The sequence below is a fragment of the Primulina huaijiensis genome, chromosome 16 (assembly GCF_012295235.1).
Source record: "Primulina huaijiensis isolate GDHJ02 chromosome 16, ASM1229523v2, whole genome shotgun sequence".
Taxonomy (NCBI): Eukaryota; Viridiplantae; Streptophyta; class Magnoliopsida; order Lamiales; family Gesneriaceae; genus Primulina; species Primulina huaijiensis.
The window spans coordinates 3668118-3685137 of record NC_133321.1 but is presented as its reverse complement, the minus strand read 5'-3'; positions in this window follow the sequence as shown (position 1 = coordinate 3685137).

Below are 17020 nucleotides of genomic sequence, written 5' to 3'. Positions count from 1 at the left end.
TTTAAGTTTCGAAACCAGTCATTATAGTTAGGGCCATTCAACCTGTTTTGGTCGAGAATGATTGAAAGCGGGATACAAGTCGTCATCGTAAATATACTGAAAATGAAAACAGATAATGGTTACTGATTATTTTAAAATAATTTTAAGATATAAAATATGAAATTTTATTTTATATGTTTCCCTCCCACTATTTTGATATTTCCACCACCCTTTGATGAAAAAGGAAAATCATATTTCTTTAGTGGGCACGTAGAGTCCAGTTAGACAATTATGATCCCAAATAATATCAGCCAATTATAATTTTTAAAAGAAAGAATCCAATTGCATCCCTATGCAACCTCTCCGTGTTTTGACTCACGTTTAATAAAGACCCGATAATATGACGTCGTTTAATTTCACGAGTCAAACTGACCCATCAATATCGAATTGTGGTGGACGGTTGTCATGAGTTCCCTCAATAATATGAGCCGAAGTCATGGGAGTTCCCCTCAATTCACATCATATGTCCGGTGGAAGTCATAGCTTTCCGGCGTCCATGCCTCCCCAATAATATGAGTCAGACACTGTTAGCGGGTAGCGTTCAACATGCAACCACGGTTGTTGGAAGCCAAGAATAAATTAAACTCCTTCAATTTTTACTTTTGCGGTTTGATATAAATTTTGAATCTTATTCAAAATGAGGGATTTTAATTTTAAAATTGTCTCATCATTTTAATTTAAAATCGCGTGCCATGTTTGTATGTTTGCCGGATTCACGGAACTATATTATTTAATAATATACATACATGCATACTACTATATATCGCATATATCATAATATGACATTTAACAATAAATAAATAAGGATGATCGATCGCCAACACTTTTAGATCCATGTGAGCCAGACATGGATCCAGGTCCAATACCTAGGTGAATGCAGGGATGCAAATGCAACTTATTACAAGAGCTTCCAATATTTTACATGTCTTCATCTTGTGCATCGGGTGTGAGAACCCGGAAAATTCGATCCGAAGCAAATCACGTAAGAAATACAAACTTAAAATTTAGCTTAAACTAAGCTTTAAGCTCAACAATTTTCATTCTAACTATAGAAATTAAATATGAACTTAGATTTCGGCTAACTTAACTCGAGGAAATGGCTTCAAATCTCGGAAGACTAACTCAACGGGAGGCCAAGCTGCAAGTAATTGCATCCATCGAAGAGTTATCACTGGAGGAGTAAAACCCCAACTCAAGGATTCGATCTTTCAGCTCAAAGCAGCTCAACCAAGCTTATCCTAACAGGACCAAAAAGGGAGCTAAAAGATGAGCTAAAGGCTTGGAATAGTTAAAAGTGCAAGAAATGACTTTTGAGATAACCAAGGAAGAAGCTAATGAATGAGCTAAAGGTTAAGACAAATTAAGTATACAAAAAATGACCGTTGAGATAATCCATGAAGGAGCTAAGGGAGGAGCTAGGAGACCAGGACACATTTATGGTGCAAGGAATGACTCTTGGTGCTTGGCATTACTTTGACCACCATAATGATCACATTAACATCTTTTTTTGGAGCCCAAGTGGTCGACCAAGGGGGGGATGAAAAGCCATATTTGCAACTATAAATACCACTCACATGTTGATGGAAAAGCACACCAAAAATACACCTCAAGTTTCGGCCAAAGGAGAGCAAGGAAAGAGAAAGAATTTCTTGCAGTGCAGGCGATCAAAAATTCGCGTCGAAGTGCTGCTGAAATAATAAGAGTTTTTTGTTCAAATTATAAGTTGAAGTGCTGCCCGAAATCCGGGAGGAAACTTCGTGTCAACATCTACAAATTTTGGTTCTACCTTCATAATACGGTAAGTGGGTTTTTGCTATGTATATTCGTTTGTACTTTAAAACATGAATATATAAGTTATGACATGCATGTATGTGTGTCTTCATTTTCGAAAAAGCATGATGTCCGTCTTTTAAAATTTCGATCGATTATGTGTTTTCTTCTAAGTTTCGAAATTCTTTGATTCCGCTGAATCCGTTTGAAACTCTGATATCTGAAAATTCTGATACGTTATGTCTGATAAGTCTGAAATTTTTGTTACACTATTACGATTCAATTTGAAATGGGACGAGAATTGTGATTTTGTCTGGCCTCCAATGGTGGGTATAAAACCATTTCTGTTTGGCCCCCAATGGTGGGTATAAAACCATTTCTGTCTGGCCCCCACCGGTGGGTATAAAACCGAGTTCTGGCCTCACACCTTAGAGGACTAACATATTAGGGACAATTTGACCATGGAAATGAGATGAGTAACATTGTTGTGTCTGTCTTCGAATTGTTCTGAAATGATCTGATCTGCTTCTGAATTGTTCTGAATCATCTGTTAACTTCTGTCTTATATTCGATTCGTTTCTGTAAGTTAAAAGTAATGAGATTTGAAAGTGTGTTAAAGAAATGTTTTAAAGACTAAGTTCTATATGTATAATTGGAGATCGATCGACCCCCCACTTGCTGAGTGTTTCCCAAAACACTCACCCCTTACAAATTTCAGATAAAAATGAGGAACAACTGAATGAAGAGGAGCAGGAAGAGTTCTGAGGATGGTGATCGACAGACAAGTTTCCGGAATTTTAGACTTTATTTCCCTTTTGTTCAGTTTCAGCAGTTGCAACTCTGATGTAATTTTTATTTCTATTGTCATTGTAAAGACAATGTTTAATTTATGAAAAGACTGGTTTTTGGCATTTTGATACGATGCTTAATTGTTTTCAAGTATTTGTTAAACAATGTCGGATGTCACCGACGCTTCAGATACGGGGCATGGCATCGGGCCCACCATCTACTAGTCTTGATCTCCCACTATTTCTAATAAGTTCATTTAAATAGTCATGACACATAAGAGATACATCTCATGGGGTGGGAACAGGCCATAAACCAGACCCACTTTAATAATATCAAATGTTAACAAAATGAATAAAACAGTAAAATATCCTAACATACACCTAACATAATGGTCAAGGCTCTCGATCATCCTTCATGCATGTAATATCAAATATTAACATCAACTAATTAAACAAATTTAATTAATTGATTAAATCATGCATCTAATAATATTATCACTAACCACCATAATTATTAAAGAATTAATAAATTAAATAAACATCTTTTATTTAATTTTCAATTTATTCAACAATAATTGATTTTTTGTAAAACTCACTTTGACCATAAATAATTAAAATCATATTCTAATTATTTATTTTTCAAGAAAATTAATAATTTTTCAAAAATTAATTTTCCAAAAAAAAATTGAACTAATTTTCATAAAATATCAATTTTGTCCAAAATTTTGAAAAATCAGAAAATCGTACCCTAGGTCTGAACAATTCAAGACCATTACTCAGTACGGTGCCCGAGACGTTCTCGGGCAGGTCTCGGGCACCTGCTTCCGGGCAAATTTGAAAATATTTTTTTTTGAAAATCTGATCAAAATAAAATTTTTATGGTGCATCAATTTTTTGAAAATTTTTCTTGTGTGGTTAGAAATATTATTCAACATTATTCAAACCATATAATAAAGAGAACCTGGCTCTGATACCACTGTTGTGACATCGGTTTTGTCGTGTCTAAAACGCAACGGAAGTTTTAAAATTTTATTTTGACATTCAAAATAATCATTGGACACTCGTATGGTTTAAATTAAATAAACATTCATAGGGAGTTTAGTAGTTTACCTTTAGTGAAATTTCACTTGGCTCCAACTACTCCGGTATCAGCAAATGTATCTCTTGTTGAATTTTCCTCCGAACTTTCTTTAAGAACTCTTTTCCTTGATCTCCTAATCCGGTCCACAACTGGAATATTTGTTCATCTTCCAACTTGCACTAGAAAATATAGAAGATTTTAGTATTTGAGATCAAGAAAACAAAATTGGTTCGAAACCTTTTGAGAGCAAAAATGGCCGATGTAATTTTTCTTCCTTTTTCGCTTCTCAATCTTTTGGTCCACCTGGTTTGTTTTGATCACGGTGATCTCCTCCAATCAATAATCAAAGTAACACATATATTATTAATTTACTATTTGTCATTTCATTAATTAATCATATTAATTAATACGAATTGATATCATACGAGTATCCCTGATTGAGGTAGGTGTGCCAGCTCGAGCATTGATTTGATAGAGATTCGATTGATTCTGATATATGCTCAGTGGATGGGCATTTGACTTGATATCTACCCGACATACATGCATTGCATATCATATATCATTGTGTAGATATCTGTTGTTTATATGATGGTTGTTCCATACGGAGCTTTGCTCACCCCCAAAGGGGGCTATTGTTGTCTTTGTGTGTAGACAATGGCAGGTACTTCAGGTTATCAGAAGACCAGAGATGATACTTCTGGAGGGAGTCACAGTTGATTTCGGTTTAGTGGTCTATCCCAGTGTATATGTATATGTATCTATATACCAGGGCATGTCCCGATGATATGAATTGTTTGTATGTTATTGGTTTTGATTATGTATGGGCATATTTTATGATGTGAGATAAAATATTATTTTTAGTGTTCAAATAATATATTTTGGGCTCATTGTAAAGAAAATTTAAACTCGTTTTCTGCTGTAATTAATTAACCCTAATCAAATTACATTGTAACAAAATTAGGAGTTAAGGGCCCCACACCACCTGTCCGCATGAACTATAATCAGGATAAGCTAGCTACCATGTACATGGAAAACATTGCGCGGCTATGGAGTTCCAGTTAGTATCTTGTCAGATAGAGATCCTAAATTTGTATATCTTTTTCGGAAGAGCTTCCAAAAATCCATGGGGGACTAAAGTTACTCTTCGCATGTCCTATCACTCTCAAACCGAGGGCAAATTAGAGAGAACGATCCAAACTTTAGAAGACATGTTGAAGACATGCGCTCTATACTTCAACAGCCCCCCTTTGGGGGTGAGCAAAAGCTCCGTATGGAACAACCATAATATATACAACATATATCTACACAATGATATATGATATACAATGCATGTATGTCGTGAGGATATCAGGTCAAATGCCCATCCACTAAGCATGTATCAGAACCAATCGAATCGCTATCAAATCAATGCTCGAGCTGGCACACCGGCCTCAATCAAGTATAAGGGATAATCGTATGATAGCGTCGGCAAAGCGCAATCAAATCCCAAATATCGATCAATCAATCAATGGGGCGACAAATAACTATGTTTTAAGTGCCATATAATGCCAAACATAGCATCGTGCTCACAAAACCCAGAATCAAATCCAATGATATAAAGGTATCCAAGGAACATAGCTCAACATGCATGTCATGTATCGATGTATGAATAAAATGATGTGTGTTAACAAAATATTTATATTATGCATCGATATCCAATCATGAATGTTGTGTATGCCACATGAACTCGACAAATAAAACATATAGACACATAATCTCAGTCAAACCAATCAAAACATATATCATTTGACACAGATACATGATGTATGCTACTCGCTCGCAACATACCTCAATTCTTCTCTTCCAGTCAATGTAACTTTAAGATTTAAATACATATAATCAATCTACATCATTAATATATTCATTTCAATCAATGAATTCATTTAAAATCAACAATTTAAGTTCCAAAAATCTGTTAAAACTTTGAAAATTCATATAGAATCGAAATCATAACATAATTCAATTCCAATTTTGAAAAATAGTTTTTGTCGGTTATTATATCGCATATATTGAAATCAACTTCAAATACATGTTATTTCAGTGATTCAAGAAATAAAAGTTCTGAATCAAGAAGAAAATTACCTCTCAATGCGAGGATTTCGAATATATAATTTGTTTCGAGTTTCGTCAACGTTTTGAGGTATATTATTACAATAGAATTCTATTTCTTCGCTATTCTCTCGAAGCTCGACTTTCAACAAAAATGGAATGAAGAAACAATTCATTCTTATCATTTAAATGTTGGCGGCACGCGCTGGGGTGGTCAAGAAATGGTGCCCTAGCGCGCCGAGTTCTGCCGAACATCTATTATCGTGCCGCGCTGGGGCGGTAATGAAGTGGCGCCCTAGCGCGCTGGGTTCTATCCAAAGGTTGTGCAATGCCGCGCTGGGGCAGTCAAGAAGTGGCGCCCTATTGCACCATGTTCTGTCCGGAACGTTAGGTTTCGAATTAGAAAAAGTGGTCAACATAAAAGTTGTAGATCTATATCTTGGCTATCATTTGCCACCAACCTCACTCAATTTGGATATAGGATGTGAAAGCTACGCTTATTCTCCCAAAATGTGTCAGTGCAAAAACTCCAATGTGTATTATACATTTCAGAATGATTTTGCCTTTATTTCCAAATGGATCTGAACAAAACTCAAAGCATGAAAATTGTATTATTATGTATTAGCTTTTTAATGAAATTGGTTTCATTTCATTTTGACTGATACTCATATCATTTTGCTAAAAATCGGAACATGTGCCACTTCTGTATTGCGATTTAGCATATTCTTCAAACACAATTCAATTACTACTACAATCATTCATTCTCAAAACATATTTTCTCTACTAACATAGCAATCTCATGAATTATCGATAATCAAAGTATGATTTACGATAATACGATACACGATTCTTACAATATTGTTTACTAGATTTGTTATTTTGCGATTGTATGATTTTTAAATAGCGTTGGTGTAAATGTGCTCGGATCTCGGGACGTGATATATAAATAAAGTAATAAAAGGTTTCATATATAAAGTGAAAATACATAAGAGTAAAGATAAATTAATATTCTAGCACTTCTTCTATGGTGATTACAGAGACGAGCACTGGGTGGCCGAAGCCCCCCTCAAATTTTGTTAGTGGGGGTAAGGGCAGGTGGGGTGGTAGCCACCCGACCCCTCATATTTTTTTTAAGAATATTTTATTGAAAAAATATCATATAAAAAAATTAAATGAAATGATGACAACAAATATTTTAAAACTTATTGTTTGATTGTTTCAAATTCTCAACCTGAAGGATTCACATCAGTAGGAAGTGAGCATAAAGTATGCAAACTTCAAAGATCCATTTATGGACTCAAACAGACATCAAGGAGATGGAACCGCATATTTGACTTCACTATCAAAGAGTTTGATTTTGCCAAAAATCCTGATGAACCTTGTGTATTCAAGAAGATTAGTGGGAGTGAAGTGACATTCCTAATACTTTTTGTTGATGACATACTACTCATTGAGAATGATGTAGGGATGTTGCAATCAACTAAAGCATGGTTAACTGGTAAGTTCTCCATGAAGGATATGGGTGCAGCATCATATGTATTAGGAATACAGATCTATAGAGATAGATCAAAGAGGATGCTAGGGCTCACCAAATCCACATATATCGATATCATACTGAGGAGATTCTCTATGGATGAGTCCAAGATAGGATATCTCCCAATGTCTCATGGTGTGAATCTATCCAAGTCTATGTGCCATAAGACTGATGAAGAGATAGAAACCATGAGCCGTATTCCATATACGTATGCCATATGCAGTATTATGTATGGTATGATATCTACTCGACTTGATATTGCATATGCATTGAGAGTTGCAGGAAGATATCAGTCGAATCCCGGTCAGCTGCATTGGAAAGCAGTGAAGGACATTCTTAAGTACTTGAGAATAACTAAGAATTTGTTATTTGTATACGGGAGTGGAGAACTAAAATTATAAGGCTACACTGATTCTAGCCTCCAATCAGTTGTGGATGACTTGAAATCGACCTCTAATTTGTATTCAAGCTCAATGGTGGTGGTGTCTCTTAGAAGAGTTCCGAACAAGACACCACAGCGGATTCAACCACTGAGGCCGAATGGCTGCATCGACTGTAGCAAACGAGGGTGTTTGGATGAGGAACTTCATCCAAGTGTTGGGTGTCATTCCTCAAATAGTTGATCCAGTCTCAGTCTATTGTGACAACACCGGTACCGTTGCGCAAGCAAAGGAACCAAGGTTTTATCAGCGATCCAAACATATACTGAGGAAGTTCCAAATAATCCGGGAGATTGTGGGAAGAGGACACATTTTCGGTAGAGAGAGTCTCTTCCGCAGATAACATTGCTGATCCACTGACGAAGCCCCTGCCAGGACCATTTTTTGAGAAGCATCGCGAAGCAATGGGTCTAAGATCTATGGGTAGTTGGCTATAGGGCAAGAGGGAGATTGTTAGAGTAGATGCCCAGCAAGCCAACTTGTGGCTCGGGCTTTATTGACTCTAATGTAAAACAATCTTTATTTTAATAATATTTTAAGATTTTATTCGATTATGGCATTATACTTTATCTGTATACCATGCAAGCTGCATAGATAAAGTCCTAGAATATGTAATAGGTACCATGAGGTCTGCGTCGCAACGTAAGATCATGAAACTCATTAAGAAGTGTACCATATATTATAAACAGGTTCCTAGTCGAATCAGTCACCTAAACCAAGGATAAAGGTCGCTCGAGCTTGATACTAGCATCTGTGGTGTAAACGTCATGTTTCATTGGCAAGGGCATGGAGATGTCCATTCACATAGATGAGTGATCGATGTGATAGGGGATCGATTAAGGTGCCCGCTTGTGCAACGGAATTTTAAAAATTATTTTTCACTTGAAATTTGAGAACCCTAAACTAAGATGTGTAGCAAATACAATAAAACACAAAATGACATTCATAGAGTGTTTTAGAAAATTACCTATCAATCTTAAAAGATTGATGATGGCTCCAACTTAGTTGTCAAACAAATAAGCTTTTCAATGGCAAGACAAATCTTCAAGCTTCCAAGAGCACACCTTGCTCAAAAATTAAGCCCTCCACCAACAAGGAAGATCCCCTCTAATTTTGCACTAGAAAAATTAGAGGATTTTTCTTTGAGAAGAGTATGCAATCTTCAACAATTGAAGAAGCAAAACGAAGGAGAATTTTTGTCAAGAAAATTTCGGCCAACTCAAGGAGAATTAAAGGAGGGAGAAAATTTTTCTTGGTGCTTGAAAAAGTGATAAAGTGCATGAGCATGCCATGCATTGTTTAATGAAAAAGTTGCTNTATGACCCCGGCTCCAATCAACGTCCCGGCCCGTCGCTCTTATCTGCATCACATGTATAACTGAAATGAGTATGAAACTCAGCAAATGGAACTCTTACATAGCAATGTACATATACCATACTCTGTAAAACATGGCTTTGANAATTTTATTTAATTAATTCAACACTTAAATTAATTTAATTATTTGGACTCTACTAAGCCCACTAGTGTTTAATTAATTTAACACTTAAATTAATTTAATTTAGTCCATAATAATGTTTATGAAAATCACAATTTTCAAATACATTATTTAGTTGGCCAACTTTTAATTTAGGAACACTTCCAANCTCTGGCTATGTATCTATCAATCCAATAAAACATTTGAAATCTCTTTTGGACATTAAAACAAACACTTTGAGTACTCTTTTCTTTGGCATTCCCTTTTATAAAATTGAGACATATAAAGCCTCTACTATACAACAAAGTGTATTAATACATAGCATGAATCAAATTGAAGGGAATAACACATTAAAACTATTGAAACACCATACATATATTATCATGTGAGCACAAGGAATGAATTCCACTTACAACACTTGCAACACTTGCTACTATACTCTTGGTACACAACCTACAACAATAAACCATAAATAGAACCATCAATAACTCAATAAACACAAACCCATAACATTTCATCCATAAAACCAACACCATCAACAAAACCATGATTTCCCCAACACCAAAATCCAACAATAAACTATACCACAAGCTTACCTTAGCTTCTTGAACCAACAAGAACCTTGATCTCACTTCAAAACCCAACAAATAGCTTGAATCAAAGAAAAAAAAATGAATAAATGAAGAAATGAAGAAACCCTAGTCTCCCAAGAGCTGAAAATCGAGAAGTGAGGGGAAAGAATGACAAAAATGAGACCAACTCATGAATTTAACACTTAAATCTCGAAAACACGCTTTTTGAACTGTGCATGGCGCTCGGGCGGTCCTAAATTACCGCTCGGGCGCGGACCATACTGTCCGGTACAAAATTTACAGAACCGGTGGCGCTCGGGCGGTCATAAATTACCTCTCGGGCGCCGCTTTGCGCACAGTCGCCTCAAAGATCGCCTCCGAAACGCCTCTTCCCGACAGAATTGAAAAAGTGGTAAACATGAAAGTTGTAGCTCTATGTCTTGGCTTGCATCTCCAATTGGCCTCATGTCATTTGGATGTCTGCGGAAACAAGTTATGCTCATTCTCCCAACATGTGTCATTGTAGGAACGACGATACGCGCGACACACTTCGGGGCGCTTTTGGCTTGTCTTCCACAATGATTTGAACAAAACTCAAAACATAAAAGTTACACCTCTATGTCTTATCTAGCCACTANGGTAAATAATTCAAAGTGCAATGCTAGCATATAGAGTCTCAATATTGTCCCGGGTCATAAGGACTAATGGTGTACAACCATAAACTAGGACGTTTCCACTCGATAAGTGAGAACCACTTGGAAAGTCCTTTGTGGAAGGTTGTTCAGTGCACTCTACTAGGAGCACCTATCTGCATGCTCAGACAACACATTGTCCTCTACGAATGATACATGGTACTGACATCGCAGATACTAGCCTCAAACTCGAGCGGCATATATCCTTCTTAGCGGCGGCTGAATCGACTAGGAACTGTTTAGAATATACAGTATTCCAAATATGAGTTTCATGATATTCATCATATGAGCATCTCATATTCTTTCTATTATTTGTATATTCAAGGACTTTATTTATGCAACTAGCATGGGTATACAGATAAAGGTATGCCAAAACAATAATTTCAAATATTATTAAAATAAAGATTTTTTATACATAGAGCTTCAATGTGAACTCTCGGCCAACACTTGGCTCGACGGACACCTACTCTAACATGATGATGCACTGAACAACTCTCCCTCGGACTGTCCAAGTGGTTCTCACTTATCGAGTGGAATAGTCCGCAGTTATGGTTGTACTTCATTAGTCCTTTGACCCGAGACAATGTAAAGGCTATGCGTACTAGCATGCACTTTGATCCGTTTACCGACTCCATCGAGGGTCATCAGGTGGCGTGGTTGGATGTAGTTTCGAAATACGTAGGAGCAAATACATTGTAGTAGGGGATTCACCGTTTACCTACGGGTAAAGATATCCTATGTGGTCTGATGAGTCAATATTGCAAGGAATCTCTGGCCGGAGTAAGACATGTGCAGTTTGGAAAGGTGTTTCCTCAGCGCGTACCATGACACTATTACTCAAAGATAAATCACATCGCTATCGAATTCATATGCAACTCTCAATATACCAATGGTTGCAGATTCGATCGTGATATATGTGTTGAAGGGACCGTACTGTACGCTAAACATGACTAAAGTTTCTTGCAGGCACTATCAGTGATACCTAGGGGATCAAGGGGCGATGCTACTAGATGCTCTTATCATGGTCCAATGGGTGGAATTAGAAATGAGTTCTTACATTCTTGATCAAGATGTTGATGAAAAGAATGAGGCTAACTAGGGTAAGCCCGAATAAGAATAAATGTTATTCTGAATCACATGGAGATGTGAACCCACGGCTAGTTGTATCCCTGAACCATTGAGGGACACACAAGTATCGGATTCTGTGTTCCCGTTGAGATAGTCGAATTTCAAGAAGTTGGAATTCGGCGACTATAGTTTGATGGAGATCAAACATGAAGCTTATAAAGGAGTTTATAAGCTGATTCCATAGGATGGAAGAAATGGAAGTTAGCATGATTGCTAAATAAGAAAGGAGAGTGCAACTTCCTGTTTTGTGAAGGAGTTCACTAAAACTGACAGCTGCCAAATATGGTAACTGCCATATATGGTAAGTTCTAAATTTGGTAAATGAAAATTTTGATCTTCGAAATTTTCAATTTTCATTATATGAAAAAAATTTGTATCCTTGGTGCATCGGCGCTCTCGGATCGTCGATCGGGGTTATAATGAGTTCGGAATCATTTATTTAGTGAATTGAGAATTTACTAATTAAATGATTGTTTTAATAGTGGTGACTACTAACATGCACAAATTCCCATAAATATTCTAGAGGAGTCTAGAATTAAATTAACTAAGGAGTTAGTTTATAAATTAAATAATAGTTATTTAACTTAATATACATATACATGTATATATTTTATATGATGATATATAATATGTGTATATGATATTATTATATCATGTATTATTAAAGGTTAATAAATACATTATATATTAAATATATTAGAGTTTAAATATAATGAAATTATTAGAGTCCTTGTGGGAGAGGGACTCCTAATTAGATTAGGAGTTTCACTATATAAATACACCATTAGGACTCATGACTAAAAAAACTAATTTTTGGCACACAAAAAAAGAAAAAAAGAAAATTCTCTTCCATCTCAAAGGGGCTCTCGGCCACAACAAAGAAAAAAAAATTCTTTTCCTTTTTGGGTTTTTCCATCGGCATGTTCCATCGTCGCACCATCTTCGTCTTTTGGAAATTCGGAGATTACAATCTCAATGCACAAATTGTTTGGTATTACTAGTGCAATCCAAATAAGGAATTCAGTTTCTGATCGTGGATCCAATTAGACGATCAAAGGAGAAGAGCCGTTCGTAGGGATTTACAAGAAGAACTATCTCCGCATAAAAATCGGAATACTTTAGAGTCCTAGCGTTAAGAACGCAAAGGTATAATTCTAAACACCCTATGAATGTTTTAAACACACGACGCCCAAGAAAAAAATTTTAAACTTCCGCTGCGTCTTGGGTGCGAGAACACGATGTCCCAACTTACGGTGGTGGTTGATGGAGATACCACATATGTGTGATGTTATGATGCTGTGGCTTCATGATCGGAACAACTTCGGGGTTGGTGCTTTCGGAATAAGATGGTGGGAAACTCTTCGTCGTAGTAGGTACAATAGAGGGCATTATGGTACTACGACAACTGACATCAATTTAATTTTGCATGGCCTATTTATCCTTCCAAAGTTATCAACATTCCTACAAGGCCAATATTTGTGAATTTTCATTTGGGCAAACTGAAAAAACCCATTATGGCTCAAGGTTGGGGACATAAAATGTGGTGGCATGATGAGAGGAGATTTTAGAAATCTCAATGATGATGGCAGAAGTTGAGTCATGGCACACGTTTGAGTCAAACTATTGTAACCAAAGGGGTTTTTGGTTGATGGACACAACGAAAACTAATTGGGGTCGAGCAGAAGCTAACCTAGGGTAGGTGCTGTGAGAAAAAGCTAAAGACAAGATGGGAGGCCAAAGTACAACCTCAGGATGGACCAGAACCCAGATGGTGATGCAATGATGGTTTTTGAGCAGTCGATGATGAAGAGTAGTCTTGGGGAATTAAGGTCTTGGTGGGTTCGAAATTCAAATGTGAAATTTTCGGAAATTTTTCCGGATTCTAAAACAATTTTTGGAGAAAAATAGGGTGATGAAAAAGATAACTAAAGAAATGGTTTTTTAAATTTAATTGTTGGGATGAATTCTTAATACAGAGTCGTCACCTACTTTGGAACTCCATGCAGTAAATGACTTATATTATTTTGATTCAATTTCCCAATGCATGTTAGGGATATTTTTTTGCACTAAAAATAAATTTGTGGCCCGATATGACAAGCACATGAAATGTTGACGGTGATTATTGAATTTTGCATTTCATGTGCTAAATTTATTTTCGCCCAAATAATGCAACTTGCTCCATAGACTAAGTATTGGCAATTGAGAGGAAAAAGAATCCTAGTTCTGCACACTGCCAGTTTTGCACAATCAGAGAATGGTTTGGTCGATGCTACCTAAGGGGGCACTGCCCTCTTCCATTAATTTTTTGCCACGTGTCAAATAATTTTTTTTAAAATTCACAAAGCTGCTCAACCATGGTTGAGTGATTTCAAATTTTAGCTATTCTCTCTTTCTGAACCATGGTTTTGTCATTTCCAAATTTTGAAATCCTCTCTCTTCCTGTCTTTTCTCTCTGGAGTCCATTGTTCCTCTTTTACAGCACGGAAGCGAGCTCCTCTCATTGAATCAGGCAAGATGAGGATTTTTCTTGCCATTGTATATTTGTTTTTATATATTTGTTTGTTTATGGCAATATGGGATTTGATGCTTCTTATTTCTGTGAAATTCAAGATAATGGAAAATGATTGTTATTTTGTTTTGCCTAAAGATTTTATTTTTTGACTTGAAAATTTTCATTCATCTGAAATTGTAATGTTAAAGATATAAGGTAAACCGAGAAACTCACTGAAAATGTGGAAACCAACTCTCCCTACTTTGTACGCAGGTGGGCCTCTAAGGTAAACCGAGAACAAAATACTTTGGTGACACTCCTATTTCAACTTCTGACATTAAACTATAGCTTCTGAACATTGGCCAAAGTAACAAGGCTCTCAAGTCTAGACTCTTTGTGTGTGTGTCTGTGCGGTATGAGAGTGTATATATGTAAAACAATAAAATAATTTGATTGTAACAGGTGTGTGTTCTTATATACATGTTTCTGCAAAAAAAGATTTTGTGTATCGATAAATAATCTTTATTATTAACATAGACTATTTGGATTGCTTGGCCAAAACCAGTGCCTGGATCTATGTCTATGTTCTGCTTGATAGGATGATGCTAATTTGTCATTAGATGAAACTAATCTTTTATTGTTTATCAGTTATGTGGGGACCCGGACGCTAATTCCTTTTTCACCTGCTGTGGAGACCCGGACGCTAATTTCTTTTTTAAGTATCTTTGGGAATAATTGGATTAATTAAATAACCTGGGTCTAAATTTTTTTTATACAAGTGCGGAACATGTCATAATCAATCTGATATAAACATTAAAGGTAAAAGTACAAGTCTTGTACAAAATACATTTACATCAAACTAGGGTTCAACCAATATGTCTCAAGTGTTGAAACCAAATCTACTTCTGGGCCTGGATCTCCACGCTAATCTTGATCTCTCATCCTCTTCTCGACCTTGATCTTATCCCACCTGTTGTCATGCACACATACAGATACAAAAATAGCCGGATAACTCCGGTGAGAATAATATTCCCAGTATAAACAACGTAAACATGCAATCATATAAACATATATACAAAAGCATAGAACAGTTATCAATAACATGTATCAAAATCTGAAAGACATGAATTGATATAAACCATAAGTCAAACTCTTGACTCTTAATCTCTGACTCGACTCTTCACTAATCTAGGGATCCCGGTTTCCAGACGTTGGCATATTATATCAAATCTCAGCAATAGAAGTCGATCTACTCCTAAGGAACATCGATATAAACCAAACATCCAGTGTCTTGGCAGCTCTACCAAAGACTTGGCACCTCTGCCAATGACTAGGCACATCTGCCCAAGACTCAATATATGCTCTGCTATAACTCAATAGACTACGCATATCAATCTCATGAATTGCAAACATCAATGCAATAATATAACGTATGTGGTTTTGGGAAACTCAAGTCGAATCTAACTCGAGTCATATCTTCCCGGTTTAACATTGATTTATACCTTTCTTTCGTCGATCTGACAAAGTCGAAGTCTTGAATTCGAATCTGTCGATACTCAATCTGGCAATGACATTATTGAGGAGTACAATATCAATATACAACCCAACCAAGACTGGATATAATCAGAACTCAATCTAATTTTGTTTCGACGGCATAACAGCACAATCTCGATATACCCAACAATATAATAGCAACAGATACCAATCTCAACAGCTCATAATTAATCGATAAACAAAATCTGATACAAATCTGTATAATCTCAGTCAATTCAACTCTGAAAAATCATAACAATTTCATACGGTATCTGTTCTTCGATCTGGTTTCGATTATACGATTACTACAATCTCAGGAACACATAATATAGATCAAATCATGATTCCCTCAATATCATGTTTTCAAATCATATCAGAAATCAATAACACTTACGTCTTTTTGTAGGCTTTGTCGAGAGGAGTACGATACTATGTTCGGATTGAAAATCGGACGCCCGGATCTTGCCAAATCACAATTCTAAAAGATGAAAAGCTTGAACCTTCCTCTGAATCTTGTCTCGATCTTTTCTGCTGAATTCTGAAGGAATGGAAAATTGTTTACACTTAAATTGCATGGCAAGGATAGGTGGCTTCCTCTTGGTGCAGCACGTCTCGCGCTTATGCGCGACCATCATCGGTGCATATGTGCGAGACCTACTGTCTCGTCGCATAACATTTCTTCTGCTCGCGCATATGCGCGCACCATCTTCGCGCATATGCGCCGAACGTTCTGTCTTGGCACTTCTGAAATCCACCATCTCGCGCATATACACGAGGTCTTCTGCCTCAGCAATGGTCTTCTCACGCATATGCGCGCCTTTTTGCAGCGCATGTGCGCGATACCTACTGTATCCCACATATGCTAATTCATGCATTTTTCGATTCTGGTCTCGGAGTGGTCCGCATATAATCGTAACAATTCATAATCATTAATATCAAATTACCAAATAAAATCTCGGGCATTACAAGTTAGATGAACTACTTGGTGAAAATTCAGAGGACGTAGATTGGAGGTGTTCGTTTTACTTAAATTTGATTGCTTACACTTCCTTCAGTCTCACTGTAAAAGAGGCATGTACTTGGAATGCGATTATTTGTTTTATGGCTTCAAATGGCAGGGAAAAACAAGCCTTATGTATGTTTGATGCAATGAAAGATTCAACATTCTGCCCAATACTTATTGTGGAGTTTTATTTATAAGATGTTCATTATATAAGATCTGAAATATATGTAGTGACACTTTATTTTTTTGTTGCAGTAAAACAAAAAAACCCTTTGGCATACCATTATTTTCGTTTATGGTGAGCGCCTTCGTTATTTTAAATTTTTTTCTGTTAATTATATTAATTATTTAGTGTAAACTTTTTAATGTTCTTTTTTTTCTTTTGAT